Consider the following 11,838-nt stretch of genomic DNA (forward strand, 5'->3'; position numbering starts at 1 on the left):
CAGCAAGGTATGGACTTAAATATCTCCTAGTCTTTGTAGATACATTTTCAGGATGGATTGAAGCCTTCCCCACATAAAAAGAAACAACGCAAATGGTGGTCAAGAAGATCCTGGAAGATATTTTTCCAAGATACGGCCTGCCTAAGGTAATAGGGTCTGATAATGGACTGGCATTCGTGGCCCAGGTAAGTCAGGGGTTAACCAGGACCCTGGGGATTAATTGGAAGTTACATTGTGCTTATAGACCCCAGAGTTCAGGACAGGTAGAAAGAATGAATAGAACCATTAAAGAGACCTTAACGAAATTAAGCTTAGAGACCGGCATAAAAGATTGGACTATGCTCCTGCCTTATGCACTGTTTCATGCAAGAAATACTCCCTCTGTTTCTTTGTGTAACCTCACCCCCTATGAAATTCTCTATGGTGCCCCTCCTCCAATAAGGGACCTAACCCCAACTCTAAGACCTAACGATCCCTTCCACACCCCCTTGCTTGACAGACTTAAAGCTCTTGAAAGAACTCAGCGATACCTGTAAAAACAGCTGGCCACTGCCTACCAACCTGGGGACGAAAGGACTCCACACTGATATCAAGTGGGAAACTTCGTCTACATAAGATGACATCAGGTGTCATCCCTGGAACCCCGCTGGAAAGGACCATACCAGGTGCTACTTATAACACCTACAGCAGTAAAGGTAGACGGAATCACTTCCTGGATCCATGCCTCTCATCTCAAGCCTGCGCCCTGTCCAGACTCTGGCTGGAAACTAAAAAAGACTGGTAACCCTTTCAAATTGCGTATTCACCATGTGGATAGGGCTATAGACTCTCCCCTTGACCACCAGTAGTCCTAATCCTCATCAGCCCGTTCAGTAGTGATGGCTGATCACAAATCCTACTGGACAAGAAATATAGTCTATCTCGCATACAGCCCACTTAGGGACCTGGTGGCCATCTCTCCACCCAGACATTTGTCAGCTGGCTATAGGTCTTTCCTATTGGGATATCCCTGATGAAGAAGATCCCACTAAAATTCCATTAAATCCCTTCCGTACCATAGATAATGGAAACAAACATTATGGATGTAGGGACACGCGAGCCAGATGCAGGTTGGCTAACCTAGATTACTATGTTTGCCCGGCAGACTATCGAAGCCACAAACAGTCACAGCTGTGTGGGGGAAAAGCCGACTTCTTCTGTAAGTCATGGGGATGTGAGCATATAGGGGCTACCTGGTGTAACCCAAACTCCTCATCAAATTCAGTACACAGTATTGGCCATATTACCAATTAGATAACCAAAACCGAAGACCCCCAGAGGGGTCTCTAGATCCTCAAATTCTGTGTGACCTTTTTAACTTCTGCAAGTGCTCAAAAGGGTGGAAGGAAATTCCCCTATGTGGAGGCCTTTTCCCTCCTTCGCTCACATCCTAAACTATGCTTCTCCAATAGATCCTCACCCTTAGCCTTCTGCTCCAGACTCTCTGCTGTCACTCCCACCTCAGCAACCTGATTTCTCCCCTCCAATTACTAGATCAAAAACCCAAACTTCTGCCAGTTCTCAGACCATTGCCCCCTTGCTGAGGTAGCAGGTACTGAGGTACCCCTCCACCCACTCACTCCTCTCTTCTCCTGTCAGTGCCCACACCGGGCCCCACCAGGTCCTCTTACCAGCTAACCCAAAGCTCAAACCAGCTGAGGAGAGCCCTCAGACCCCTATCCAAGATGTAATGAAAATGGCCTTTAAAGTTGCTTTGTCATCACTGAAAACAGGTTACTAAGAATTTAAAGTCCCTCACAGGCTTTTTGGGATACTCACTCCCGTCTTCCCCTCTGCTCTACCTGTTCTACTACTCAAATTTTTGTTGCTAGGAAAATCCCAAACCCCTTTCCCATTATCCACGGAGCTGCTCTCAGCCCCGCCTTCCCCGTCTTCCCCCTCTGTACCAGGCCCACAGAAAAGTCTTAACTGACCTTCTCCAGAAGTCTTCACCATGGCTGACTTTAGGACTTTCAGCAAAAGAGTCCCTATAAAAGAGTTCAGTATAGATAAACTTCCTCTTTTTGTGTTGCCCTGTTCTATTTGGCCACTGGCTGGAAAAATCAGCACTCCTAAGCTAGACACCCCCTTACTAATTTTTCACAAAATATGTGAACAAGGCCTCTGGCCTTGAGCTGGGGCTTCACAGAGATGGCTACATTTCTAAGATAAAGAAGCTACCAACTGGGCTCCATGGTAACAGCTGGCAGGGAAAAAAAAGGGGGAGAAAGAAAAAGCTCTCCCCCTCCCAAGTGTCCTTGAAAAGTTAACTTGCCCAGAACAGAGGAAAAAAAACAGAAACAAAAACTGATTTTTATAAACTTCTGCATACTGTGACCTTCTGAGCCCCTTCCCTTACATGTTGGGTACAAAAATTCTGAAATTACCTAAACTTGGGTTTCAGGGTATTAATTGATTACAACAGAAGCAATGCCCTCTGAATCCGGTTGCAACCCAATAGGACTGTTTCCCTGTCTTCGGTACTATCTTAGGTGCCTTGCCTTGTCCGTCCCTACAACAGTATAATTCTATATACTTAAACATTATTTATGTTTTCATAAAATGGTCAACAGATGTAATTAATTATGTAATGGTGCAGATGTTTCCCAGAGTGCTCTATCATGATGCAGGTTCATTTGAAGATCAAATAGGGGGGCATACAACCCGGTTTCGCCAGGAACCTGTATCCCTCACTTTAGCCATCCTATTAGGAATAGGAGTTGCTGCAGGGGTGGGCACAGGAACCACTGCCCTGGTCCATGGGACACAACAAATGACCCAATTAGAAGCAGCAATAGACCAAAACTTAAAGATATTAGGAACCTCCATCACAGCTTTGCAGGAATCTTTAACCTCTCTCTCTGAAGTTGTTTTACAGAATAGGCGAAGGTTGGACCTCCTCTTCATGAGAGAAGAGGGCCTTTGTGCTGCATTGAGGGAAAATGTTGTTTTTATGCCGACCATACTGGAGTTGTAAAAGAATCTATGAGTAAATTAAAAAGACGCCTTGAAGAGTGTCAACGAGAGAGAGAGACCCAAAAAGGGTGGTTTAAGTCTTGGTTCACACAGTCCCCCTGGTTAACTGCGCTTTTATCAGCCCTGGCCGGTCCATTAATAATCCTCATATTATTGCTAACTGTAGGACCCTGTTTGCTCAACCGTGTAATTTCTTTACTCCAAGCTCAAATTGGACAAGTTAAACTTATGATAATCAGACAACAATATACCCCACTAGCAGACATAGAATGTGACACCCCCCAACGATCACTTTTATGATTAAAAGTAGCCAGAAGAAGAAGTGGGGAATGCAATGTTAATAATCTTGAGAACTGTTTGCTAATCTTGTTCCCAGAATGTGCTGTCCCCAACTGCCAAACTGCAGAATGTATTCCCTTACCAGGTTTCACGCAAACCGCACACTCACCCTGACCCATCAATGAACTTCCCTCCCTGCTCTCTCCAAGGAAAGTATATAAGCTCTGCTTAAACTGTTCTTGGGGCTCTTTGCTCTATTCAAGTGAGCTCTGAGCCCCAGCATGCTAGACCCCCAATAAACCCTTTGCTGTTGCATGAGACAGTCTCTTGGTGGTCTCTTCCTCCGACGCTCGCCTGCCCTTTACAGTAGGTGTGTCTATGGGATAGTTTGAAAAACATGGAAACATAGGTGTGTAGAAGATCAAGTTTGAGAAATGTGACACACTGTGGCAGTTTGTAAAAAGGAAATGTATTTTGCCATGGTTCAAAAATAAGAAAAGAATAAAAGCAGGTTAATTTTTTTTAAAAAGTACTATTAGAAGACTTATATCATCATATGTTTCCCCTATTACATTCAGAGGAAGTCTAATGAAAAGAAAAATAATCTGGACCAACCACTATGTCTGTGGCAGACATACTGTGCCTTTGTGGGGGTGGCCTGTATCCAAAGCCACATAGAGAAGACCTGGATCCTCTGAATCTTGACAATCTGGCCCTCAGGAAGACTTCAGGAAATATAGAGAATAGGAGCCCATTTTTCCTCCTTTCCTCCTTCAAATATTTCTCGTCATATTTTTCTCCCCTTCATTTGCCATTCTCTGCCATGAACTGAAAATCCATTCATCTCCATTTTCAAAATGAAATTCCTAGTTATCTTAGGCTCAGAGAATGCTAACACATACCTCTCAACTTCTTAGCAGGCTGAGGGATGACATCACATTTACATGTTTCCTCTTTTACCTTCTCTTCAGTGTGCAACTCTTTGGAAGTTTACTTAGATCAGGTAACTTTCTTTCTGAAACTCAACTCTCAAAAATTTAGTAGATGACAACTAAGAATTAAATCTTTGCCTTCAAAAAGAATGAATAATATGGAAAGAAGCTACCTGTTCATCAAATTGCTATCCTAAGCAGTGCTCAGCACACCATCAGTGTTGCTATGGGGCCAGCTGTCACTAAGGCCTCAGCAGTGTATTATGATCTGTTGGTGACATCAGCACAGTCCAGGCAGTGTTCACAGTACTGCAGGATTGCTAAGCCCATCACCTAAGGTGGTCACTTTTATATAGTGGAGATTCTATCATTAACTTGAACTTTAATAAATTGCAGTTAATACCATTATTAGAGAGATGATATGGATTAAGCAAAGTAAATTCTTCAGCAAGTCTAGGGATAATGAATTCCTCAGTCTCCTTATTGGTGAAGATATGGCAGTACCAGAGAGGCTCAGGGTCAAAACCATGCTTGTCTCATAGAAAAACTAAAGGCTCTATCTCATTAGTACTGTTAACATTATATAGACACCTAGGTGAGAGGCATGTTGGAATATAGGTGTGGGTCTGAGAACATCTCATCCATCCACACAACAGCAGCAGTTACTGAATGTCCCCTGCTCCTGGCAACAGTCTCCTGCATCTTCACAGCCAGGCTTGTCTCTTTGGTCACTCTTCCTCACAATGTCCAAATTGGTAGAAAAACGGTAACCCTGGGCTTCTCCACACTTAATGTTTCTCAGGTATTTGATTCTTGTCAAGCCTGAGCATTTCATGTGCCTGGATACTTTCCCAAGGCCATGTCTATCTTCTGGAAACATGTAGGTCCTGTACAGAGTTTGAGCTCTGAGGCAGATTTATTTTGCCTCTCACCCAGTATAGAATGTACCTTATCTTTTAAGTTGAATATGTGTTTTCTCTGAATCTTAAAAATTGCTATAACCCAGCTCTATCAGTCTCTTTTACCCCTCAGGCACATTATTCTGGTGTTCTCTTTTTCACCATGACCACTGAATATCAGACACATTTATCAACTAATTTTCACCTTGGTAATCTAAGTAAACTGTGCAACATTGAATAAGTCTTTGAAGAAGACAGAAGAAGAGGAAAAGACCTCCCATGTTCATGGATAGGCAGAAATAATATTGCTATAATGTCCATAGTAACAAAACCATTATACAGACTCAATGCAATACACATCAAAATATCAATGACATTCTTCACAGAACTAGCAAAAACACTTCTAAAATTTAATGGGGAGAATATACCAAATACCAAACATAGCCAAAGTAATTTTAAGCCAATAAAGCAATGTTGGAGGCATTGTTAAATCTGACTTCATATTTTCCTACAGATCTATAGTAACAAAAACTGCATGATACTGGCATATAAACTGCTACATAGACCAATGTTAGAGAATAGAAGACACAGAGCAAACTTACTCATCTGATCCTTGACCAAGCTGCCAAAAACATATACCAGATAAAAGACAGTTTTTTAAAAAATGATGCTAGGAGTATGAAGATTTCTTGGAAAATTAGGAATGGAACCACCATTTGACCCACCTATCCCTCTCCTCAGTCTATACCCAAAAGACTTAAAAACAGCATACTACAGGGACACAGACACATCAATGTTTAGAGCAGCACAATTCACAATAGTTAAACTGTGGAACCAACCTAGTTGCCCTTCAGTAAATGAATGAATTAAAAATGTGGCATTTATACACAATGAAATATTACTCAGCAATAAAAGAACAAAATCATGGCATTTTCAGGTAAATGGATGGCTTTGGAGAAGATAATGCTAAGTGAAGTTAGCCAACCCCAAAAAAACCAAATGCAGAATGTTTTCTTTGATATAAGGAGGCTGACTCATAGTGGGGTAGGGAGGGGGAGCATGGGAGGAATAGATGAACTCTAGATAGGGCAGAGGGATGAGAGGAAAAGGGAGGGGGCAGGGGGTTAGCAATGATGGTGGAATGTGACGGACATCTTTATCCAAAGTACATGTATGAAGACATGAATTGGTGTGAATTTACTTTGAACACAACCAGAGATGTGAAAAATTGTGCTCTATATGTGTAATATAAATTTTAATGCATTCCACTGTCATATATAAATTAAAAAATAGTGCTTGGGAAATAGGTAATCCATATGTAGAAGAATGAGAAGACCCTTATCTCTCACCCTGAACAAAAATCAACTCAAAATGGATCAAAGATCTAGAAGAAAGTGTAGGGTTAACACTCCAGCAGGTAGGTAAAAGCAATGGCTTTCACAGTCCATCCCCTAAAGCTCAAGTAATAATGCCAAGAGTTAACAAATGAGATGCCATCAAATTAAAAACTTCTATAGAGCAAAGGAAAATAAGAATGCAAAGAGAAAAACTACAATTTGAGAGGAAAATCTGTCGCGACCCCTTGCCCGCAAGGAAGACGCAACTCAGGAATCTTCTTTCAGCAGTTTATTCAGGTCCTTGATATTTCTTCTTCTAACTCTCGGATGCCCCTCCCAGCCTTAATAAAGCATCCCAAGCCCCAATGCAAAGCTGCCGCGTGGAGCTTTCTCACAGGGTGGTGAAAAATCATGTGCCAACTCTCCTAGATAAGGAGTTGTTTGTCACAGACCACAGTGGAAGCCGGCGCCATCTACTAATGGCGACCATAGTCTGCAGAAACAGCAGAAGCGGCTCACCACAAAAATCTATGCCAACAAATATTCTAATAGAATTAATATCCAGAATGCATAAAGAACTCAAAAATTTGACACCAAAGCTGTGAATTGTGGTGTACACCTGTAATCCCAGCCACTCATGAGGCAGGAGGTTCATAAGATCAAAGCTAGCCTCCGCAATTTTGCAAGGTCCTAAATAATTAAAGAGATCCTGTCTGAAATTTTTAAAAAAGTAAAATGGCTGGGGATATAAATCAGTGATTAAGTGCCTCTGGATTAAACATTCATACAAAACAAACAACAATAACAACAACAAAAAAAAAACAAAAACAAAAAAAAAACAGAAAAAAACCCAAACAACAACCAAAAAATTTGACATAAAAAGAAACACATCAGTTCATATCTTCTTTCTCGAAAGAAGATATACAGAGGATTAGAAAATATTTTTTTAAAGTTCAACATCATTACCAATTAGGGAGGGGGAGCATGGGAGGATTAGATAAATTCTAGATAGGGAAGAGTGGTGGGAGGGAACAGGGATTAGCAAGGATGGTGGAATGTGATGGACATCATTATCTAAAGTACATGTATGAAGAATTGGGTGTCAACATACTTTATATACAAACAGAAATATGAAAAATTGTGGTATATATGTGTAATAAGAATTATAATACAAAAAAGTACATGTATAAAGACATGAATTGGCGTGAACATACTTTATACAAAGATATGAAAAATTGTGCTCCATATGTGTAATAAAAATTGAAATACATTCTGCTGTTGTGTATTCAAAAAAAATAAAATCAATAAAAAAATAAAGACATGAATTGGCGTGAACATACTTTATATACAAAGATATGAAAAATCGTGCTCCATATGTATAATAAGAATTGTAATGCAATCTGCTGTCATGTATTTTAAAAAATAAAATCAATAAAAAAAGAAAATACACTGAGCTTTCATCTCACACCAGTGAGAATGACAGCCATCAAGAATACAAACAATAGTAAGTGTTGGAGAGGATGTGGATAAAAAGGAACACTTTCACACTGTTGGTGAAGTTGTAAATTAGCTGGGACTACGTTGGGAATAAGTGTGGAGATTCTGCATAAGACAAGGCATGGAACCACCACATGATTCAGCTTTACCACTCCTCAGTATAATTCTAAGGAATAAAATTCATCATGTTATAGTGATACATACATATATCATAAACATATATACATGTGTTTATAATAACACAATTCAGAATAACCCAACTCTGGGAAGAGCCTAGGAGTCCATCAACTGACGAATGGATATATGCACACTGCAGTTTTATTCACCAATAAAGAAAAATGAAACTTTTGTCATTTGCAGGAAAATGGATGAAACATGGGACAGCAAAATAAGCCAGACTCAGAAGGTCAAGGGTTGTTTGTTTTCTGTCTTGTTGAAGGTGGGGGGGGGGAGAAATGAAAATGTAAGGGGGTAGGATTAGGGTTAGGGTTATTTTTCATGCTACAAACTTAGGCAACCCGATTGAATGAACAAGAACTCCAAGACAAGGCAAGTCACTGCAAAAAAAATGAATATGGAAAACTGAGTTGTGTAAAATAGAAATGCTGAACAAGGTCATAACAGAATAAATAGGAATCAGAAAGAAATAGAATGAAGCTTACCATTTAACATATGGTATGTATATATAAAGTAAGATGTAGAAAGTAAGTTGTGATTCACAGTTGGTAGATTTTAAAAACCAAAAGCCAAATCATGCAATAAAGTAATAGGTAATAATTATGGTTTCTGAAGTGAGTATATTAAAAATTTGTAATATATCCATATATTCAGCTCACAGATAAATGTCTCAAAGTTAAAATGAAGTGAAAAAATCATTGAGTAATCACTTATGCCACACACTCAGGCCGTTTTACCTGTACTCACAAATACTATCAGGTTAAGTAATATAGTCTCCATTTTCAAAATAAAAGAACTTATTTGGAAAGGGTAAAAAAATGCTTAATGATAAGAAAGGATTTAAATCCACAGTATTGCTGTTGAAGTTGTCATGTTTTTTTCACATCCAACCATACTTACCACATGTCCCTAATCCATCCAGGAGACATTGTATCCATGGAGGTTAAAGATATCCTTTATTGTTTCAGCATAAAATTTCACTCAGTTCAATTTATTTAATTGTGTGTAATTCCAAAGACAAACTTTAATTTTGTCTGCTTCTTTGCCATCTCCATTTTCCTCTGCTTCCTCCTCTCTTTCTTCCCTTTCCTCTTCCTTTGCCTCCTCATTTTGGCATAGGTGAGTTGGAAGGCCTGGCAGCTAAAGTGCTCATGGACCCTTTGCTGCACATGATCCTGGAGGGTCTGCAAGCTGGGGAAGACCCAGCAGTAACCCATACACCTGCAGCCACTCTGCAGACCCATAAGCCAGCCACTCGGGGGAAATGGCCCTGGAACTCTCCTCCAGAGGAGGCCACAGCTCTGCTGCTCTGCCAACACCCTTCCTCCCCTCTTGCGCTACACTGTCCAAGCTAATGTCACTGCTCATTTATGTTCTTTTGTGGACACATGGTATATGGTCAACTGTCAGGAAAGGCAATGGTTTGAATTCTTGCCTTCTTTTCAGAGGGCTCCTCTCCTTCTGTCTCTCCCAAGACACACATGGCCCTATTTATTTGGACGTGCATATAGTAAACCTTCATACCATCCTTTTTCACTTGCCCTGAGGATGGAAAGGGCTCACTGGCCAAGACTGTGGAAAAATGGACATGTGGAAAGGAGAGAAAAATCAGATTCTGCTGAATTCTGAACTAGAGGCATTTCAGAGGGACCAGGTCATGGAACACTTTGATGTAATTAATTGATTTCTAAGAAAGAAATGTTCAAATGTAACAATGCAGGATGGCCATCCTGTGTACGAGCATGTGGAATGTGGGTCATCATATCTGTGATGTATGAGAATTATCTGTGTGGCATGTCTTATCTGGGATGTGATCTTGGCATAATGTGTAGTATGTCTTGTGCAATTTTATGTATGTTCTGTGTTGGGTGCAGTTTAAAGGGGATCATGACGAGTGTGTATCTCTGTGTATATGTGTGTATTTGTATGAGTGTGTGTGTCTTCTGTATAAAGAGAGTACTTATTATTTAGTCGTGACACCTTTCTCACACCACACAGTGTGCTCCTCTCACACAATGTTTTCAGCTTGTCGTCTCCACTCATCCCACTCAGAGCCTGTCACAGAAGAGTCCCAACACAAGAGCACATTCTGAGTGGCTGGGTGTTTTATTCTTGCATGCTTTCTCTCCTTTGACTCAATTGAACTGCATCCAAGATTTAAAATACATCATAAAAATCTTTCATTTTTCTGATTTCTGGCATCTGTATTTCCAATGGGAAGAGCCATATCTTTGAATGCACAAACTTCATTAAATTGGACTCGAGCCTTTTGGCTCTCTGAGCAGCACCATGGCGGTAGGCAAGAACAAGCGCCTTACAAAAGGCAGCAAGAAGGTAGCCAAGAAGAAAGTGGTTGATCCATTTTCTAAGAAAGATTGGTATTATGTGAAAGCACTGGCATTGTTCAGTATAAGAAATATTGGAAAAACATTAGTCATCAGGACCCAGGGACCAAAATTGCATCTGATGGCCTCAAGGGTCGGGTGTTTGAAGTGAGTTTTGCTGATCTGCAGAATGATGAAGTTGCATTTAGGAAGTTCACGCTAATTACTGAGGATGTTCAGGGAAAAAACTGCCTGACCAACTTCCAAGGCATGGATCTTTCTGTGACAAAATGTGTTCCATGGTCAAAAAATGGCAGATGATGATCAAGGCTCATGTTGATGTCAAAACTACTGATGGTTACGTCTATTCTGTGTTGGTTTTACTAAAAAACGCAACAATCAGACACGGAAGACTTCCTACGCTCAGCACCAGCAGGTCTGCCAAATCCGGAAGACGATGATGGAAATCATGACCCGGGAAGTGCAGACAAATGACTTGAAAGAAGTTGTCAATAAACTGATTCCAGACAGCATTGGGAAAGACATAGAGAAGCCTTGCCAATCAATTTATCCTCTTCATGATGTCTTTGTTAGAAAAGTAAAAATGCTGAAGAAGCCCAAGTTTGAATTGGGAAAACTCATGGAGCTTCATGGTGAAGGTAGTAGTTCTGGAAAAGCTACAGGAGATGAGACAGGTGCTAAAGTTGAACGAGCTGATGGATATGAATCACCAGTTCAAGAATCTGTTTAAAATTCAAATTTTTAATAGTGACCAATAAAAAAGTCCTATTTGTGAAAAAAAATTGGAATCGAAAGAAGATTTTTATCTCTGAACTCGCATGTCATATATATTTGGGGCCCAGAAACCAACCATCCTGGAGTTATAGAGTGTTTTCATTCATTCGCAAAATGAAATAAATTTTCTAGGATGTTACTCATTTCTGAAACCACTGATTAATAAATTATTTCATGATATAATTTTGATTATGTTTTTTATATTTAAACATACTTGTATACCATTCCTATAAAATTGTGGATTATTATGTCTTCCTACAACTTAAAATATGTTTTTTGTTGTGTTTGAGGAATTGATATTATAGTCGCATGTTTTGTAGTTTTAGGTTTTAACTCCTTTTGCACAAGTCATTATCTATAGGACCATCTTAAGGATGGTTGACTGACAAGTCATAGGTCTAACATTTTTACGTACCAGACATTACTGGGCTACTACTAGACACATTTCAACTTTGTTTGTTCTTTGCTTTTAGTTCTGAATGACAATATTGAAGTGACACTTCTCATGAATTCGCCTCTTCTCAACTCTGACATTTGATATTTTTCAACAAAATGTAGCCACAGAGTCCCTCCATTCCCCCAC

The 11,838-nt window shown here is 40.0% G+C and overlaps 1 pseudogene; it reads left to right on the top strand.

Annotated features, from left to right (window-relative positions):
* Positions 1 to 10,425: 10,425 nt before the first annotated feature.
* Positions 10,426 to 11,236, top strand: LOC114084601 (small ribosomal subunit protein eS1-like; annotated as a pseudogene).
* The last annotated feature ends 602 nt before the right edge of the window (positions 11,237 to 11,838 follow it).

The sequence above is a fragment of the Marmota flaviventris genome, chromosome 5, assembly GCF_047511675.1.
Source record: "Marmota flaviventris isolate mMarFla1 chromosome 5, mMarFla1.hap1, whole genome shotgun sequence".
Taxonomy (NCBI): domain Eukaryota; kingdom Metazoa; phylum Chordata; class Mammalia; order Rodentia; family Sciuridae; genus Marmota; species Marmota flaviventris.